This window comes from Dasypus novemcinctus, chromosome 26 (assembly GCF_030445035.2).
Source record: "Dasypus novemcinctus isolate mDasNov1 chromosome 26, mDasNov1.1.hap2, whole genome shotgun sequence".
In the NCBI taxonomy this organism is placed as follows: domain Eukaryota; kingdom Metazoa; phylum Chordata; class Mammalia; order Cingulata; family Dasypodidae; genus Dasypus; species Dasypus novemcinctus.
The window spans coordinates 47,569,101-47,588,456 of NC_080698.1; the positions used below are offsets into that span (position 1 = coordinate 47,569,101).

General features: G+C 40.3%; 1 pseudogene; it reads right to left on the reverse strand.

The window, feature by feature from the left end:
- Window positions 1–19,356, reverse strand: part of LOC101440731 (thiamine pyrophosphokinase 1 pseudogene) — a 139,243-nt pseudogene that overhangs the window by 118,916 nt on the left and 971 nt on the right.

A 19,356-nucleotide genomic window follows, 5' to 3' on the forward strand; every position in this document is an offset into this window, starting at 1 on the left:
GTAATATGGTAGTTCTATACTTAGCTTTCTGAAGAACAATCAAACTGTCTTCCACAGTGGCTGCACCATTGTACAGTACTGCCAACAATGATTGAGTGTTCCCATTTCTCTGCATTTTCCATTTTTAAAATAGTAGCCATTCTAATGAATATGAAATGTTATCTATCTCACTGCAGTTTTTTTAAGTTTTACTGAGATATTTTACATACCATACAATCTATCCAAAGTGTATAATCAATGGCTTTCAGAATAATCACAATGTTGTGCAGTCATCACCACAAAAAATTTTAGAATAATTTCATTATTTCAAAAAGGAACACTCCACACCCCTTAGCAGTCACCTCTCAATCCCTCTATCCTCCTCCAGCCCTACTTAATCACTAATCTAATTTCATCTTTATAAATTGATTTATATTTACATTTTATATAAATGGAATCATACAACATGTAGTACTTTGTGTCTGCTTTCTTTCATTTAGCATAATGGGGTTTTTTTTTTGTTTGATATTAACATACATTTGTTCAGTTTCAAAGAAAAATGGTTTTATATATGCAATATTAGCCATATTCATACTTCACATAAGGTTTTACTGTTATACAGTCCCAAGTTACATTTTTTAGCTTTTCTTTTAGGAATATACATGACCTTAGACTTTCCCTTTCAACCACGGTCATACTCAAGTAATAGCACTGCTAGTTAAACATTACGTTGTGCTTTCACCTTTTCTATTCAATTCCAAGGATTAACACACATCCTTTATTATCAATTCCCTTTTAGCAATGTTTTGCAGCTTTCTGTGTACAAACCCGTTACATCCTAGGTTAGATTTATTCCTATTTAATTCTTTTAGTTGCTAATGTGCGTGTAGTTTTTTTCCTTGATTTCTTCTTCCAATTGTCCATCGTTTATGTATAGAAACAATACTGATTTTGGGGTGTTGATTTTATACCCTGCCACTATGCTGAATTCATTGATTACCTCTAGGAGCTCTGTTATGGATTTTTCACGATTTTCTGTATAGGGGATTATATCATCGGCAAATAGGAATAATCTACTTGTTCCTTTCCAATTTGGACACCTTTTATTTTTTTCTTGCCTAACTGTTCTGGCAAGAACTTCCAATACAATGTTGAGTAACAGTGGTGACAGTGGGCATTTTTACCTTTCCCCTGATCTTAGAGTGAAAGCTTTCAGGCCTTTTACCATTAAGTAGGATGTTAGCTGTGAGCTTTTCATATATGCCTTTTATCATGTTGATGAAGTTTTCTTCTATTCCTAGTGTTCCAAGGGTTTTTATCAAGAATGAGTGCTGTATTTTGTCAAATGTCTTTTCTGCATCAATTAAAATGATCATGCAGGTTTTTTTCCTTCGTTCTATTAATGTGATGTGTTACGTTAACTGATTTTCTTATGTTGAACCAACCTTGCATACCAAGGATAAATCCCACTCGATCATGATGTATAATTCTTTCAATATTCTGTTGGATTCAGTTTCATGGTATTTTGTTGAGGATTTTTCATCTATATTTATTACAGATATTGGTCTATAGTTATCTTTTCTTGAGGTATCTTTATCCAGCTTTAGTATGTGGGTAATGTTGGTCTCATAGAATAAGTTAGGGAGTATTCTCAAATCTTCAATTTTTTCGAAGCATTTGAACAGATTTAGACTTAAGTCTTCTTGGAATATTTGGTAGCATTCCCCTGTGACGCCATCTGGTCCTGGGCTTTTCTTTGTTGGGAGATTTTTGATTAGTGATTTAATCACTTTACTAGTAATTGGTTTGTTGAGATGTTCTAGTTCTTCTTTTTTTAAAATTTTATTGGGAAGTGGATGTGGCTCAAGCAGTTGGGTGTCTGCCTACCCCATGGTAAATCCTGGGTTCAGTTCCCAGTGCCTCCAGTTCCCAGTGCCTACTAAAGAAGATAAGAAACACAGCAAGATTACACAACAAGATGACCCAACAAGGAGACACACAAGGAAACACAATGAGAGACATAACAAGTAAAGAGTGGATGTGGCTCAAGTGTTTGGGCACCTCCCTCCCACACAAGAGGTCCTACCTTCAGTTCCCAGTGCCTCCTAAAGAGAAGACAAGCACACAGCGAACACAGAGAGCAGACAACGAGCACAAACAATGGCAGGGTGGGGGAGACCAAAATAAATAAATAAATAAAAATTTTTCTAAAATTTTTATTGAAGTATACCATTCACACATGAACATACTTAAAAAATAGATGTATAGTAAAGGTTGTGAACTTACAAAACAAACATGCATATCATCATACAGGGCTCCCATACATCACCCTACCACCACCACCTTGCATTGTTATGAAACATTTCTTACAAACTATGAAAGAGCATCATCAAAATATTGCTCCTAACTATAGCCCATATCTTACATTTGGTGTATTTTCCCCCAGTGCACCCAATTATTAATACCCTGTATTAGTATTATATATTTGTTACAGTTCATAAGAGAACATTCTTATATTTGTTCTGTTAACCACAGTCCATCTTCTATCAGCAGATTCACTGTGTTACACAGTCCCATGTTTTGTATAATTCATTCAGAGCATACACTCAGTGGCTCTCACTTTCATCAGAATTGTGCTGTTCTCATTTTCATCAGTTGTGCTGTCATCACCTCAGTCAACTTTAGAACGTTTTCACTACTCCAAAAGGAAAAATCCCTTACCCCTTTTAACAACCACTATTTTTGTCCCTTAGAATTTTTAAAAGATCTTCTTTGCCATTGCTGCAAAATATTACAATATTACTGCTATCACCCATAAGTTCATTAGTAATAATTTTCCTGTGTATTACCATATTTTCTATTTCTTCTTGAGTCAATGTAGGTAGTTTGTGTGTCTAAGAATTTGTCTATTCCATCTTTTATTTACTGGCATACAGTAGTTCACAGTATGCTCTTATAGTCTGTATATTTCAACAGGTCATTAGTAATGTTCTCTTTTCATTTCTGGAAATACCCCTATTTTTAAAAGTTAGCAACTAATTCCAAACTCTGTGTGGCCCAAATAAAATACATCTGACCTAGGGACTACCAGTTTGCCAGCTCTGTTTAAAAGTAACCCTGAGAAGGCAGGTCACTTAGCTAACTCCCAGTTTTAAGTACCTTCTGAGACTACTCTGCTAACATCCTTATTTCACCTCCAGTTCAGTTCATTCAATCAACATTGCAATCAACTGCTCCAAGAAACAGGATCCTGGTATTAGAGGAAAGGAAAATCTCACCATGGGTCATCAGTTTGCATTATATAAAGGATGATTAGATAGAAGGAAACAATGAAAATGCACTTGACAGAGCAGTGAAGCACAAGCAGTTTAGGAACCAAATTGTGCTGACTGGATTTAAAGGTACCCACATGAAAGAATAATCACAAATACACCAGGAATTCAGTCATCCCTTTCAGGTGATATTTTCCAAGTGTAATGCTCACTATTTTCATGCTTCCATTGTCTCTTATTCTTGCCAGGTCAATCTATTTTGATTATAGATTTAATATTTGGCACCATTCTTCTAAAGAGCTCATACTTTGCCTCTGTCTTCTCTTCCCCCTCCTGCTTCAGATGGAAAAATAAACAATAAACAATGGCAGATGTAAAAAAAGGTATGGATATTTGTATTGCTTCAGTTTGGGGCCCTAAATGAAGCTGGCCCATGAGACCACAAAAATGCAACTGCCTCATACCTTCCAGAAGAGTCTAAGCATCATTAACTCTGATATTCATTCACCTTGCTTTATAAAACTCAGTAATTATAATATTGTGCTACAGAGTCACAATTTCCCCCTTAACAATCCTTTTTTTCAGTCATATAAGGGTAACTGAGCATCCCTGTAAGTCAGAGATGACCCTGACAGAGCTGAGTCATCCCAGAATTCCACTGCATGCTCTGGGAAGACCAACAGCCAACAGTCCTCTCACTTTTTGGGAAAGTTTGAAGACAACAAAACTAGTACCCAGCCATATTCCTTGATGTGCATGGAATACAAGAGCTCGATGGAAGGTAAGCTGAACTCTGCCCACAACTGGAATATATAATCCTGTGCAATCCAGTGGGGAGTTCCTCAAAAAAAAAAGAAGTGTACATTTAAAAGAGACAATATGGGGAAGCAGATGTGGCTCAAGGAATTGGGCTCCCATCTACCATACAGGAGGTCCAGGGTTCAATACCTGGGGCCTTCTGGTGAAGGCAAGCTGGCCCGTGTGGTGAGCTGGCCCATGAGGAGTGCTGCCCCACACAGGAGTGCTGGCCGGTGCAGAGATCCAGCGCAGCAAGATGATACAACAAAGAGACAGAGAGGAAAGATAATAAGAGGTGCAGTAGACCAGAGAGCTGGGGTGGCAAAACAGAATGATTGCCTCTCTCCCACTCCAGAAGGTCCCAGGATGGATTCCTAGAGCCGCCTAATGAGAAAACAAGCAGATACAGAAGAGCACACAGCAAATGGACACAGAGAGCAGACAATGGGGGTGGGGGGAGGGCAGGGAATAAATAAATAAAATCTTTTAAAAAAAGAGAGAGAGAGACAATATGAGCTTTAAGAGAAAATCATCATGAAGGCATTATGGCAGGATGGCCTAGCCAGAGCAGTATGGTGTGGAAGCTGAAGGGAAAGAGGGTCCTAGAAAAGTAATAACTGGGGAAACGGACTTTGGCCCAGTGGCTAGGGCGTCCGTCTACCATATGGGAGGTCCACGGTTCAAACCCCGGGCCTCCTTGACCCGTGTGGAGCTGGCCATGCGCAGTGCTGATGCGCGCAAGGAGTGCCGTGCCACGCAAGGGTGTCCCCGCGTGGGGGGGCCCCACGCGCAAGGAGTGCACCCGTAAGGAGAGCCGCCCAGCGTGAAAAGAAAGAGCAGCCTGCCCAGGAATGGTGCCGCCCACACTTCCCGTGCCGCTGATGACAACAGAAGCGGACAAAGAAACAAGACGCAGCAAATAGACACCAAGAACAGACAACCAGGGGAGGGGGGGGAATTAAATAAATAAATAAATCTTTAAAAAAAAAAAAAAAAAGAAAAGAAAAGTAATAACTGCCTGATTATCCCCCAACCCAGTATGACTCTGTTCCCTTCCGTCCAACCTCAAGTACTCTTTTGCTCTGGGAAAGAGAAGTCTAAAGCATAAAAAAGAGAATTGTGTCTTAGTGCTCAAAAGAGTACTGCTATAGAAACCTCCTCTAAAATAACTACTCATGAGAAGAAAAATGTTTCCCAGCTACTGAAGGACATGGAAGAACCCTAGAGATTGGTATTCTGGGAGAGAGCTGTTGGGAGAAAAGAGGTCAGCAGTCCAGAGGACAGCAGCTACACAGGCTGCTGCCCAAGGGCAGTGTGCAGATGGGTATCAAGAGGAGGTTGGCAGACAGCTTGATCAACAAATGACAGGCAGCTTGAAAGTCAGCAGTCCAAAGAAGGCTGGCCATGACACAAGGGAAAGTGGGCAAAGCACAATCCCTATAGTCAGAAAGGGAAAAGGAGCAAAAGGCAATGGACTCCAAGCAGGAGGAATAACGCTCTGACCACAGGTGAGAACTCTCTCTCCTCCTTTCCTCCCCATTTCCCCATTCCCTGAGAAAAGACTTTAAGAAAAACACTAGGCTTTATGCTAATCACGGGTTGAAGTATGGCTATAAATGTCATATTCTTATTCACCAGTGGGTCCCACTCGGTGGACATTTGGGCCACCCGAGTTCGCCTACCATCCTACAAAGTATATACTCATGGAATGCTCTTATCCAAAACTGTTTAAGAATCCAGGTACAGATTTTATTGATACTTGCTAACAAGAGTAGCTAATGCTGGAGTCTAAATTCAAAGTTAGGTAGAAAAATTAAAATATATATTTTGACTATATTTCAAGGGAATGAAAATCACTTTCATAGAAATTTGACCTTGATGGTACACTATATCTATGGTAGCAAATACTCTAAATTGCCAAATGTAGTAGAAACTTTTTAACACTTATAAAACTTGACCTCTCTAACAGCTGATTTTGTTGACAATTCCCTCTTTGAAATTTTCTCCTCCCTTCATTTCTTTTTTCCCCTGAACCTCTCTGGTTACCTTTTTTTTTTTTTTTAATTTTTATAACAGTCATGTATTCTTGTTTTTATTTGAGAAGATGTGATTTGCAAAACAATCATGCGTACCATAGAGGATTCCCATACATCACCCCACCACCCACATCTTACATTGTTGTGACACATTTGTTATAATTGATGAAAGAACATCATCATAATATTACTGCTATCTATAGTCCATAACTTATATTTGGTTCATTTTTCCCAGAAAGCATCTGTATTAGTCAGCCAAAGGGGTGATGATACAAAATACCAGAAATCAGTTGGTTTTGACAAAGGGTATTTATTTGGCAAAGGAGCTTGCAGATACCAGGCCATAAAGCATAAGTTACTTCCCTCACCAAAGTCTATTTTCATGTGTTGGAGCAAAATGACTGCCAACATCTTCGATGGTTCAGGCTTCCTGGGTTGCTCCCTTCCAGGGTCTTGCTTCTCGCTGGGTTCAGCGTTCCTCTCTTCCTGGGGCTTTAGGATCAAACTCCAACATCAAAACTCCAACATCAAAAACCCTTCACTCTGTCCTTTGCCATGCATTTTATCTCAGAGTTCCCACCCGGCAAAGGCTGGGGACTCAATGCCCTACTGGCACAAGAGGTTTACATAATTACTTAATCAAGTAAATCTATGAATCCAATATAATCTAATGCCCAGAGGAAAAGATCAGTTTACAAACATAATCCAATATTTTTTTTTGGAATTCATCAATAATATCAAGTGGCTACACCATCCTATTGTTAACACCATGTATTAGTATTGTATTTTTGTTACAGTTCATGAGAAAACTTCTCATATTTGTACTGTTAACCACAGTCCATCATTCAACCCAGGGCTCACTGTGTTATACTGTCCCCTGCCTTGTACAATTCATCTAAAGTCTACCCTCAGTGGCTCTCAGTTTCATCACAGTGTTGTACTGTCATCAGCTCAGTCCATTTCAGAATGTTTTCATTATCCTAAATCATTTATTCTTTTTTTAAAATATAGTTTTATTGGGGAAGTTATGAACTTACAAAACAATCGTGTACATGTGTGGAAATCCCATACAACACCCCTCCAGCAATACACTATGTTATAATGGAATATTTTTTACAGATTATGAAATAATCAGACTATTACCATTAACTATGGTCTATAACATACATTTGGTTTATTTTTCCATATCCCCATTATTAATACAGTACATCTCTTGCATTGATACAAGATTACAGTATTGCTGTTAACTATAGTCCACAGGTTACATTAATTGGATTTTCCCAATGCTTCTCCACATTCTTACCACCTTGTAACAATGATGTACATTTGTTATAGTTCATAGAAGGGCCTTCTTGTATTTGTAATATTAACCAAAATTCTCATCCACCTCTGGGTTCACTAAATTATTCAGTCCTTAAATTATTCTCCAGCTTTCATTCATTTGACATTTATATCCCTAGACTACCCTTTTCAGCCACAATCCCATTTATAAACTAGCTGTGTTAGTTCTACTCACTATAATGCATTACCATCAATTCTATCCATTTCCACATTTTTAGTCAAGTTAATTAAAACTTCTACATACATTAAGCAGCAGTACCCTTTCTCAGTCCTCCTATCTCATAATAAGCTATGCTCTAGGTTTTAATTTTATGTGTTTATTTGCATTTAGTTAATATTTGTGAGACCATGCAACATTTGTCATTTTATGTCTGGCTTATTTCACTTAGCATAATGTTGTCCAGGTTTATCTATGTTATCACACGTGTTCTGGTCACTTTTGAAAGTCCATGGCCAACTGCTGCAGGTGAAGAGGCAGCAAGAAAAGAATATAGGAACATGTGCCTGTGGCACAGTAAATGCTGTTGGGCCCCTTCCCCAGCCTGAAGAGCAGCGAATTGTCAATTAGACTTAAGAGGGGCGGCACTGACCCCTGATCATGAAAGGGAAGCAGATGTGGTTCAAACAACTGGGCTCCTATGTACCACATGGGAGGTTCTGGGTTCAGTTCCTGGTGCCTCCTAAAGAAGATAAGCAAGACAACAAGGTGACACAATAGGCTGGCGTGGCAAGATGACACAACCAAAGACACTAGGAGGAAAACATAATGAGAGATACAACACAGGAGGGAGCAGAGGTGGCTCAAGCGATTAGGCCTGGGAGGTCCTGAGTTTGGTCTCCTCCTAAAAGGAAGGCAAACACACAACAAACAGACACAGCAAGCAAAAACAATGGGCGGGGTGGGGGAAATAAATAAATCTTTTAAAAAAAAAGAACAAACTCCATGAGGAACTGTAGAAACTCCAGAGTTTATTCACTTTTATTCTTATTTCTTATGTCTGTTTCACTGCTTGTTTGCAGGTTTCATAGTAAGATGAAATGAAGGCAACCTTGAACTTGTCCAACTGTTTATTCTTGTCAGACTTTGAACCTGGCCTAGCTTATTATGGGCTGGTCTACCTCCCTACTCCTATTCAATCTTCTCAGCGGCCTCCTCTTCCTTGTCTCACCCCTGAACCACTACTATTCCACAGAGCTTACCCCTTGGCCCTTTTCTCACTGCAATCTTTAGAACCACCCCAGTTTTAACAATCACCCATATCTTGATGATCTGCACTCTACTGCCAGACCTGAGTTGCAATGCATGTAACACAGCTTAGTACATGTTCCACAAGCCCCTTACAATCCACGTCCCTTTTGCCCAAACCACTGCAATAAACTCTTATCCAATATCCTTCATTCATACTCTTTTCACAACTGCTGCAAAGAGGATCTTTTTTGTTTCAAGTATACTTAAATGTCTTTTATCCTTATTACAGAAGTAATATATGTTTATTGTAGAAATTTCAGAAATTTCCTAATAGCTCAAAAAGATAATCACTGTTAGGACTGTCTTGTTTGTTTGTGTGTGTGTTTTTTAGGAGGTACCAGGGATTGAACCCAGGACCCAGTACGTGGGAAGCAGGTGCTCAACCACTGAGCTACATCCCCTCCCCAATTAGAGCTGATTTTTTTCATTTGTTTGTTTGTTTTTATGAGGTACTCGGGATTGAATGTAGGACCTCATACATGGGAAGCAAGCAAGTGGTTACTTGAGCTACATCCACTCCCCAGGCTTGTATTCTTATATTCTTACACCCATTTATTAAGAATAGACACACATCTTTAGATGAAAAAGATTATATTATGCATACTCTTACATGCCCTACTATTTAAAATTAGTGTTGCAAACAATTTTCTATTTCTATAAACTTTCTCATTGTCATTATATGTAATGAAAACAGTATTCTATCAGATGGAAGTACCATCATTTGTCAAACTGGGACCTTTAGGTTTCCTTCTATACTTCCTAATATTTAAAAAAAAAAGTACACTATAATAAACATCTTTGTACATGTATCTGTGCATATTCAAAATTATTTCTTTAAGAGTGGAATTGCCAGGTTAACAGGGATGCACATTTTTAAGACTTTTGAACCTGTTTCCAATCCACCTCCTTCCGAAAAGATTTTGTATTTGTAGAGTGATCATTTTAATGAAGAAATCAGATTGTTACTCAAAGTCTTGGAGAAAAGTTAGAGATTCAAGCACAGAAGATGAGAGAAGACTCAGAAACAAGGTTGCCATATCATTTAGGCCAGAGTGCCCCCAAGCATAGTTGTGGTCCACTAGAATCTTTCAGGTGAGCCATGAACATATCAAAAAAATACAAGTTCCTTTTTCAGTTCTTTAAGGTAAATGCCATGCAACGCCAGGGTCTTTTATTTCTACATATGACTGTTTAATAGCTTCTTCTTAATTATTGCGTAATTACAATTTTATATTCACCAAAAGAAGTGTGTTACTGACAATTAATGAAACCTGTGGCTGCCACAGAAAGTTTGGTGATGACACAAATTTCCTGCTGCACGTGACAACATAGATTGCTGGAATTTCCACCACTTTTAAGAAAGATTGTTTTTCTCAGTACCTCACAATATCTAGAGCTTCCATTACAGTCTTTGTATGAATTATTTTAAGTGTCAAATATTGTTGTTTTACTGTTTTTGATCATTCTGTTCATGCATAAATGTTATGATGTTGCCATTTTGGTTGTTACTTTGTTCCTCTCTAATTCTTTTTTGTCATTCTTTTCCCACCAGAAGTGGAATGGATGAGTACATTATCTTGAGGTCTGTTGTCCTAGTGGAGTGAACTAAGTTTTTAAAAAATGCTGGGAAACTTAAGTGATAAGGGCTCTGCCTACCGTATGGGAGGACCCAGGTTAGACCCCTGGAACCTCCTGGTGAAAAAGAAGAAGAGAAAGCATGCCTGTACAATGAGCCAGTGCCCATGCAGTGAGGGGAGTGTGCACATGGTAAGCTAAGTGCCCATGTGAGTGCCCATGTGGTGAGCCAGTGTCTACACAAGTGAGTCATGCAGCAAGATGGTGACGCAAAAAAGAGAGACGAAGGGGAGAGTCAAAGTAAAGTGCAGCAGAGCCCAGGAACTGAGGTGGCGCAACTGACAGGGAACCTCTCTTCACATCAGAGGTCCCCAGGATCGAATCCCTCTGAATCCTAGAGGAGAAAGATGAGAAGAAGACAAAAAAGAGAAATAGATACAGAAGATCACACAGCAAATGGACCCAGATAGCAAAAACAGCAGGGTGGGGCCGGGAGGGGGGGTGTAATATAAATATATATTTTTTAATGCTCAAGAACTGATAGTCTAGACTGGGAGCAGGCGTAGTTCAGTGGTTGAGCACCTACTTTGCAATCCCTGGTACCTCCTTCAAAAACAAACCAAAACAAAACACAAAGAACTGATAGTCTAGATGCCTTCAAAACCTTCCCAACCTGAATCTAGATTGGTTTACTAGTAAAGAGGCCTTGTAAATTCTTTCCTGTAAGATGATCAGATCCTTGAAGGGAGAAAAGAGAAATAGAGCAGCTAAAAGCCATTTTGAGACTAGGTCAAAGGAAGACAGACTCACCTTCTTCCCAACTCTCAATTTTTAAAATACTGGCCTTATTTGACAGAGGAATAATGGCAGAATATTAGTAGGGGTAAGAGCTCTGAGCTACTATTAGCCTAAACTAAATATAAACAAGGCTGTGTTGAAAACTGCATCAACTTTTTTTTTGTTTTCTTTTGTTTGGAATAATGTTTTGTACTTGATCCAAGTTACTCAGCCACTGGCCTGCAGATTCATGATACTCCTGATTGGAATCTGAAGTTCAGCAGGAAAAGGGAGTGAGAGCTTCCCAGGCAAGTGACTACTCAAAGAAATGGAGACGTTGTTTAATGGGTTCCGGCGCTAGGCCCAAAGCGTCTTATTTTCCCATCTCACTCTGGGAAGTCATGATTTTAAAATGTATGGGATTTGTCTTGATAAACAGCTTAGGATAGGATATGAAGATCCGATTTCTACTAGCCTCACCTGCATTTCAACAGGGATTCTGTAATGTTACCAGCCTGAGAAAGAACTAACTGGTCCACTGCATGGTAGTACATTTCCATTCCCATATAGAGAACAGGGGGAGGAGAAAACTGTCTAACTCAGTCCTCCTTGATTTTGTTCACATTTCTGCTGCCAAGAGTAGCACGGTTACTCACCAGCAAGCACTAGAAACACCCACAAGCTCAAAGACATGTAGAGTCAGGCATTTATTAGGTTATAGCTTAAAAACCTTGCTGTTTTTCATAATCTAGGCCCTGATTAAAATATTCATGGGAAAAAATAAAATTTAATTCAAAAAAAGAAATATAAATAAATAAAATATTCAAGAGCACCCAACTTGGACTTGGCTCTTCAGAATTTTATGTGCAGTCCTAAATCAGTTATGAATCACAAAGAGTTATATTTCTCATCTGAGACAGAGTTTCAAAATCTTTTTTCCTGCATGTCCTCTGCACATAAGGCAAAACATCAATGAGGGTCATAGACAGAACACAATAAGGGTGGGAGAGAAGATGCAATGTCAGCAGAAGAAAGAAAAGAAAAGGACTCGCTTGCAGATCGCGCATAAGCCCACGCCCTGGCTCTTCTGCTTCTGCCAATAAAGCTGTCTACTTCTCCTGAAAAAAAAAAAAAAGAAAGAAAGAAAAGAAGAAAGGGAATGGGTGAGTAAAAGAAAAGGGAAAAAGACTAAAGGCACTAGAACATTTTAAAAATAAATGTGAATAATAACTCATTTATTATACCACTGAACTGTCATAGGTTATACATCATCTACTCTCTACCAGACACTGTTCTAAGTGCTTTACATGTATTTAATTAATTCAACACATAGTCATTGCATGCCTTCAGTGTAGCAGGCACTGTTCTAAGCAGAGAATATTCTGTAGAGAACAAAATGGATGAAAATCTCTTCCTCCTTGGACCTTACATTTTAGTAGGAGAGATCTTATTTAATCATCACAATAAGAAAAAGAGATAGGAAAGGCATGGCAAAAAAGGTGAAGGATATGTATGAACAGAAAAAGAGGATTCAGGGAAGGGGATGAAAAAAGAGATAAGTGTCATGCTCAGGACTTTTAGATGCTTGATTAAAAGCCTAAGTCTCTCTTTAGGGACATGCAGAAAGGAACAAGAGGAAATTAGGAATGAGATTTCAAAGGAGAAGAGCTAAATGGGAAAGTGCAAAGAGATCAGAAGCGAGGTTTGGGATTTAAGAAAGAAGTGGAGGTATTTAGCCCTCTGCCCTATCGGGGCCATTGAAAAGGGACAGGACACTGTGAGGAGAGGGAAGCAGGACCTCCCCACTTCTCCAGATGCCGACGTTTTTGTGTCAGTGCCCTACAATTCTTCATCCTAAAATGGAAACTGGATAGGGCACAGGTTGCATGGTACTGGATGACAGAGAAAGAGGTGATCTGCGAGTCCCATGTGAAAATTGTACATTGGAATATTTATATTTGCGTATAGATTCTGTGTGCATGTATGATGAGTCAATAAACCAAATGGTGTGTGTAGGGGGGAGCATAAGTCTCTGTTCATATCTTAAACCCTCCAACATAAAGGACTGGGAGGGTCCCACAAGGACTGATTTAGTTAAACCTCTGAATTATGAATATTTTTGAAGAAATAAGTTTCTATGGCAGTTCAAATGTATATGGCAATTTGAAGCACTAACAAAGCCTTTATTATTATTTTTAGATTTATTTTATTTATTTCTCTCTCCTCTCCCCCCCCCCCCCCCCGCCCCCCGTTGTCTGTTCTCTGTGTTCATTTGCTGCGTGTTGTTCTTTTTGTCCGCTTCTGTTGTTGTCAGCGGCACCGGGAATCTTGGTTTCTTTTTGTTGCATCATCCTGTTGTGTCAGCTCTCCGTGTGTGCGGCGCCATTCTTAGGCAGGCTGAACTTTCTTTTGCGCTGGGCAGCTCTCCTTATGGGTGCACTCCTTGCGCGTGGGCCTCCCCTACGCGGGGACACCCCTGTGTGGCAGGGCACTCCTTGCGCGCATCAGCACTGCGCAAGGGCCAGCTCCACAAAGGTCAAGGAGGCCCAGGGTTTGAACTGGGGACCTCCCATGTGGTAGACGGACACCCTAACCACTGGGCCAAGTCTGCTTCTGAACAAAGCCTTTCTGAGTGCCAATATTCTGTTTCTTAAAAAAAGATAAGACATATCTGTAATAAGCAATGTTCCTTTTTCACATACAACACTCACTTCTTCTAGGCTATTCCAGTGAAAGTAGAAAAAACAGTGGCCTAAGAAAAGATGAATGAGCTATTTGGCTGAATCCCTTACCTGCGCTAATGATAAAACTAACAGATACCATTTATTGAGAACTTATTGTTTCAAAGATCTATTGTTACACAACAAACTACCTCAAAACTTAATGGTTTAACAACAATTATTTATTACTTCTCATGATTCTCTGGGTGGGTTCGTCAGTCAGTTCTTCTGGTCTCACCCAGGCTCATTTGTGTGGCTGCATTTGGATGCTGGGCTCAGCTGGGGTGCTGAGTCCCTTATGCCTCTTTCTCCATGTGGTTTCTTTCTTTTTTTTAATGATTTTTCCCTCCCCCTTGCCCCCCACTCTGCTGTTTTTGCTGTCTGTGTCCATTCGTTGTGTGATCTTCCATATCTATTTCTCTTTTTGTCTTCTCATTTTTCTCCTCTAGGATTCAACAGAATTCGATCCTGGCGACCTCTGATGTAAAAGAGAGGTTCCCTGTCACTTGTGCCACTTCAGTTCCTGGTTTCTGGGGCTCCTCGCCCTGACTCTCCCCTTTGTCTCTCTTTTGTTGTGTAATCATCTTGCTGAGTAACTCACTTGCTCAGGAACTTGGCTCGCTGCATGGGCATTCACACTGGCACTTGGCTTGCCACACAGGCACTGGCTTACCGCACAAGCACTCTTTTTTTTTTAACCAGGAGGCAACAGGGATCAAACCCGGGTTCTCCTATATAGTAGGTGGAAGCCCAATCACTTGAGCCACATCCACGTCCCACCATGTGGTTTCTAATCATACAGTAGCCTAGGCTAGCTTCCTTACAGAATGGTACCTGTCATCCAAGAGCAAACAGCATAACTCCAATCTTAGCCTCCATCTTCACATGGCCATCTTCCCTCTGTGCCTGTGTCTCTGGGTCCAAATTTTCCTCTTCTTATAAGAACACCAATCATATTGGATTTAGAGCCCATCTTAATCCAGTATGACCTCAACTTAACTAATTACATCTGCAAAGATTCTATTTCCAAATAAGGTCAGAGTCACAGGTAATGGACATTAACACTGCAACATATCTTATTTTTAACCCACAGCAGTAGCTATTTTGAGAAAATACATGTAAAGCATTTTCTGGATATAGTGAGTATTCTACAATATTACCACTGTTGCTCCCTGAGCATCCTGATTAGTTTAACCTGAATCGAGCAGAACTGGTCCCAAGACCATGGTCTCCAGGAGTTTTACTGACCAATGATCCTTTGTCTATATGGCTTTTATCATCATTGTCCCTACTGACGTTGCAAGTGATTCTGCTTTGCCTCTATGCCTATGGTACTGCTGCAGTGACCACCAATGGGATCCTGCCCCACTGCTGTCCCTCTCTTTGCCATTTGTTGCACTTCCTGCTTCCCCTTGGAGCTGCCACCTTGCACTTAAGAACTGGTGGCTGCCCATGTTTACCTACAATGCCTTCTGCCAGTGTTCTTTTAATTCTTCTAATTATACAAAGTGAGAGCCACTCTCAGAGGCTAATCCCATTAGCACCTTGTTTGATCTTTGGTTATTTACAAAGAGGCTTGCTAACGTCCCTTTCTACTGAGGGAAGAGGGAATGGAAGGTTCCCAGGTTCAGGGCATTTGCTAGATATGTTTCCTGTTCTGACGCAATTCCTTTTGCTTTCTGTGCTTTGGAAGAGCTGCAATATTTCAGCCTGAGTAACCACTAGATGGCAGGGGTGTTTCACTACCCAGATTATCACCTTCTTTCCCCCTTGAACTCTCAATTATAGAAGATATGATTCCTTTCTAACTGAATGAGTTGCTTTTAAGTCAACTTACATATCAATATAGAATTTAATGAGAACAATAAAATCCATGTGTACTCTTGAAAATTCACTAAGATGTCACTAATTCTATTGGAGAGCTCTCACTAGGGTTATTATTACTAAAGCAGTTTTATAGCCTTTGGCTTGAAAGCGCAAGGGAGGGAGGCGGACTTGTCTCAGCGGATAGAGAGTCCGCCTACCACATGGGAGGTCCACAGTTCAAACCCAGGACCTCCTTGACCCATGTGGAGCTGGCCCATGCTCAGTGCTGATGCGAGCAAGGAGTGCCCTTCCACTCAGGGGTGTCCCCGGCGTAGGGGAGCCCCATGCACAAGGAGAGTCACCCAGCGCAAAAGAAAGTCCAGCCTGCCCAAGAGTGGCACCGCACACATGGAGAGCTGAGGCAGCAAGATGACGCAACAAAAAGAGACACAGATGCCCAGGCTCTGACAAGAATAGAAGAGGACACAGAAGAACACACAGCGAATGGACACAGAGAGCAGACAACTGGGGGCGGGGGGGGGGGGGGTTGAATAAATTAAATCTTTAAAAAAAAAAAGAGCAAGGGAAAAGTAAATAGACCTCAGTCCGTTTAGAGTACGGCCAAAGCTGATTGTTTTTTCCATCTAGGTGTTAACAACCAAGTGGATAAAGGTCTGTTGGGTTAAAGGTTCATGCACTCTTAGGCTAACATTTCATTAACAGGATTGTAGACATATCCCTCTCTGCTCCATGAGGTCCAAAAAGGTTTTCCTGGGGTAGGTGGAATTCCAGTAGGTTCTTGAGTGAGAAGGAGGTGTAGGGGCATCCCTACTTTCAGTTACATCCCCATAGGAATCCAACATGCCAAGTGGTATCCTCTTTAAACAAAATAGACTGGGAGGTACACAGGAGAACAAGAAGAAAGGGCAGGGGTGCTAATAACACCTTCCCCTTACAAGGGTGGGGGAGCACATGAAAGAACAATAAGAAGATGCTTAGTCTATCAATTAAATTTATAAAAGTAAATTTAAGACAGAGGAATAAACTATATTGGGTTATAATTACAATTGGAGGGGGAAGAAGGGGAAGATAGGATGTTGGTAATGTTAGTAAGCTAAACCTCAACTGCCATAAGAGACAAGAGATAAAGCCTAAAACTGAAAAAGCAAAAACCAGCACTACAAGCATGTTATTTAGGCATAGAGGTAATGACCATATGAACTAAAAGAAATGGTTAGTAATCTTTGTGTCTGTAGAAGAGTACAGGAAGGGGCCAGGGTAGGAGTGCCATACTCTTTGACTTTCTAACCTTGACCTCGTTTTACTTTAAGAATAGGTAAGGATAAATAGACATTAGGTAAAACAGATGTCTGGGTTAATGGGAGCAACTACCACTGAGTCCCTAATTTGGGTCACTATGTCTGATATGAATTATCAAGTTTAAGAATTTGCTTTTTTACTCAAGGGTCACGTTAGTAATTTAGCTACTGCCAGTTGGAAAGAAATTAGAGGCTGGTATATATGTCAACTGCCCCAAATTAGCATTTTCCTGTATGGTTCCATTTTAGTCAGTATTTTTACAGCAGATCAGGGTCTTTCTCATATAAGTTAAAATACTATTACTCTTTGCAATACACCTTAACCCTAAAGAAAAAAAAATGTATCCACTTTTAGTTCCTTTGTGGCATTTTAGATGTATCCATCACAAAATATGGTTACTCAAGACCAGCAACTTTGCTAGGTCTGACCCTGACACTTCTCAATTCTTTATCTTCTTTTCAAACCACACATCCAATCCATCAGCAAAGATAGCTCATCCTTCAAAAAACACCAGAACATGGCAATTCCTATCATACCTACCCCTAATATCCTAGTTTGAGCCATCATGAGCTCTCATTTGGGCTATTGAAATAGCCTCTCTACTGTTCTCATCCCTGACCCTTACCATTCTCCATGCAGCAGCCAGAGTAAGCCTTTTAAAATATAAGTCACAGGGAAAAGGACTTTGGCCCAGTGGTTAGGGTGTCCGTCTACCATATGGGAGGTCCGCGGTTCAAACCCTGGGCCTCCTCGACCCGTGTGGAGCTGGCCATGCGCAGTGCTGATGCGCGCAAGGAGTGCCGTGCCACGCAAGGGTGTCCCCCGCGTGGGGGAGCCCCCACGCGCAAGGAGTGCGCCAGTGAGGAAAGCCGCCCAGCGTGAAAATAAAGAGCAGCCTGCCCAGGAATGGCGCCGCCCACACTTCCTGTGCCGCTGACGACAACAGAAGCGGACAAAGAAACAAAAGCAGACAAAGAAACAAGACGCAACAAATAGACACCAAGAACAGACAACCAGGGGAGGGGGGGAAATTAAATAAATCTTTAAAAAATAAAATAAAATAAAATAAAATATAAGTCACAGGGAGCGATGTAGCTCAAGTGGTTGAGCACCTGCCTCCCATATATGAGGTCCCAGGTTCATTCCCAGTACCTCCTAAAAACAAACAAAACAAACAAATGAAAAAACCAACTCTCATTGGGGAGCAGATGTACCTCAGTGGTTGAGTGCCTGCTTCCCATATGCAAGGTCCTGGGTTCAAGCCCTATACCTCCACACAAAAAAAAGAATTTAAAAGGTAATTCATGGCAAATATTTGTAAAACATTGGCCTACATGATCTATCACCACCCCTCCATCTCATCTTCCACCTCTCTTCCCCTCAAGTACTTCCCCCAGTCAGCTGGCCTCCTTGGCTATTCCTAGACTCATGTGGAGCATGCTCCTGCCTTAGGGCTGGTGCACTTACTATTCCCTAAGCCTGGAATGCTCTTCTAGATTTCCAAACGGCTTGCTCCTCTATCTCCTTCAGGTTCTGCTTTGTCACTTTATGAAAGAGGCCTTTCCTGACCAACCTTTATCAAACAAACATTCTCCTCCAGCTCTCTAGCACTCTTCCACCCTGCCTTGCTTAGTTTTTCCCAATAATACTTACCACAATATTTTTTTCTTCAGCATTATTTCTTTTACATTGGAATATAAACTCTAATATAGGAGATCAGAGAGTTAGGGACTTCTTTTTTTTTTTCACTGCTGTGCCCCCAAGGCCTAAAAGAAAGTCTGACCCATAATAGGTGCTCTATAAATTGTTGCCTAAATGACAACCCTAATATGACACTGGTAGACAAAACAGCTTAGGGCAGTGTTTCCCCAAGCATGACACCTGTTTATAGGAGATGATTTTAGATGGTAAAAAGGTATACATCAACTAACACTAAATCAGGTGGAGAATAACATTTCCTTTTCCATGTTTTAATCACTCTCATTATGTCAAGAATGCCTCATTTAGTGCTAATTGTTTTCTAACACTTGATAATTTATCTTTTTAAAGAAAACAGGCCTTCCATTCAGAGTGTACCAAGAGCCTTTTGCAAGTAACAGTATCTGGGCAAAATTTAATAGTTTTGCTTTGTTTCCACTGTATTTTTAAAGATCTATTTTAATTATGTGATTGGTAGTATGTTAATCTCATCTAAATCTCCCAACACTATGAGGGAAGTATCATTTTGCAGATGTGGAAACTGCAGATGAGTTTTCCATGACTACAAGTTCCCTTTTTTTTTTAACTCACATAACACAAAATTCACCATTTTAAATGTTTTCAAGCGTTCAGTTCAGTATGATTTTATAGTCACAATATTGCACCACCACCACCACTACCTAATTTCAGAATATTTTCATCACCCCAAAAAGAAACCCCACACCTACTAAGCAGTTACTGTCCATCACCCCTCTCTCAGCGCCTAGCAACCACTAGTTTACTTT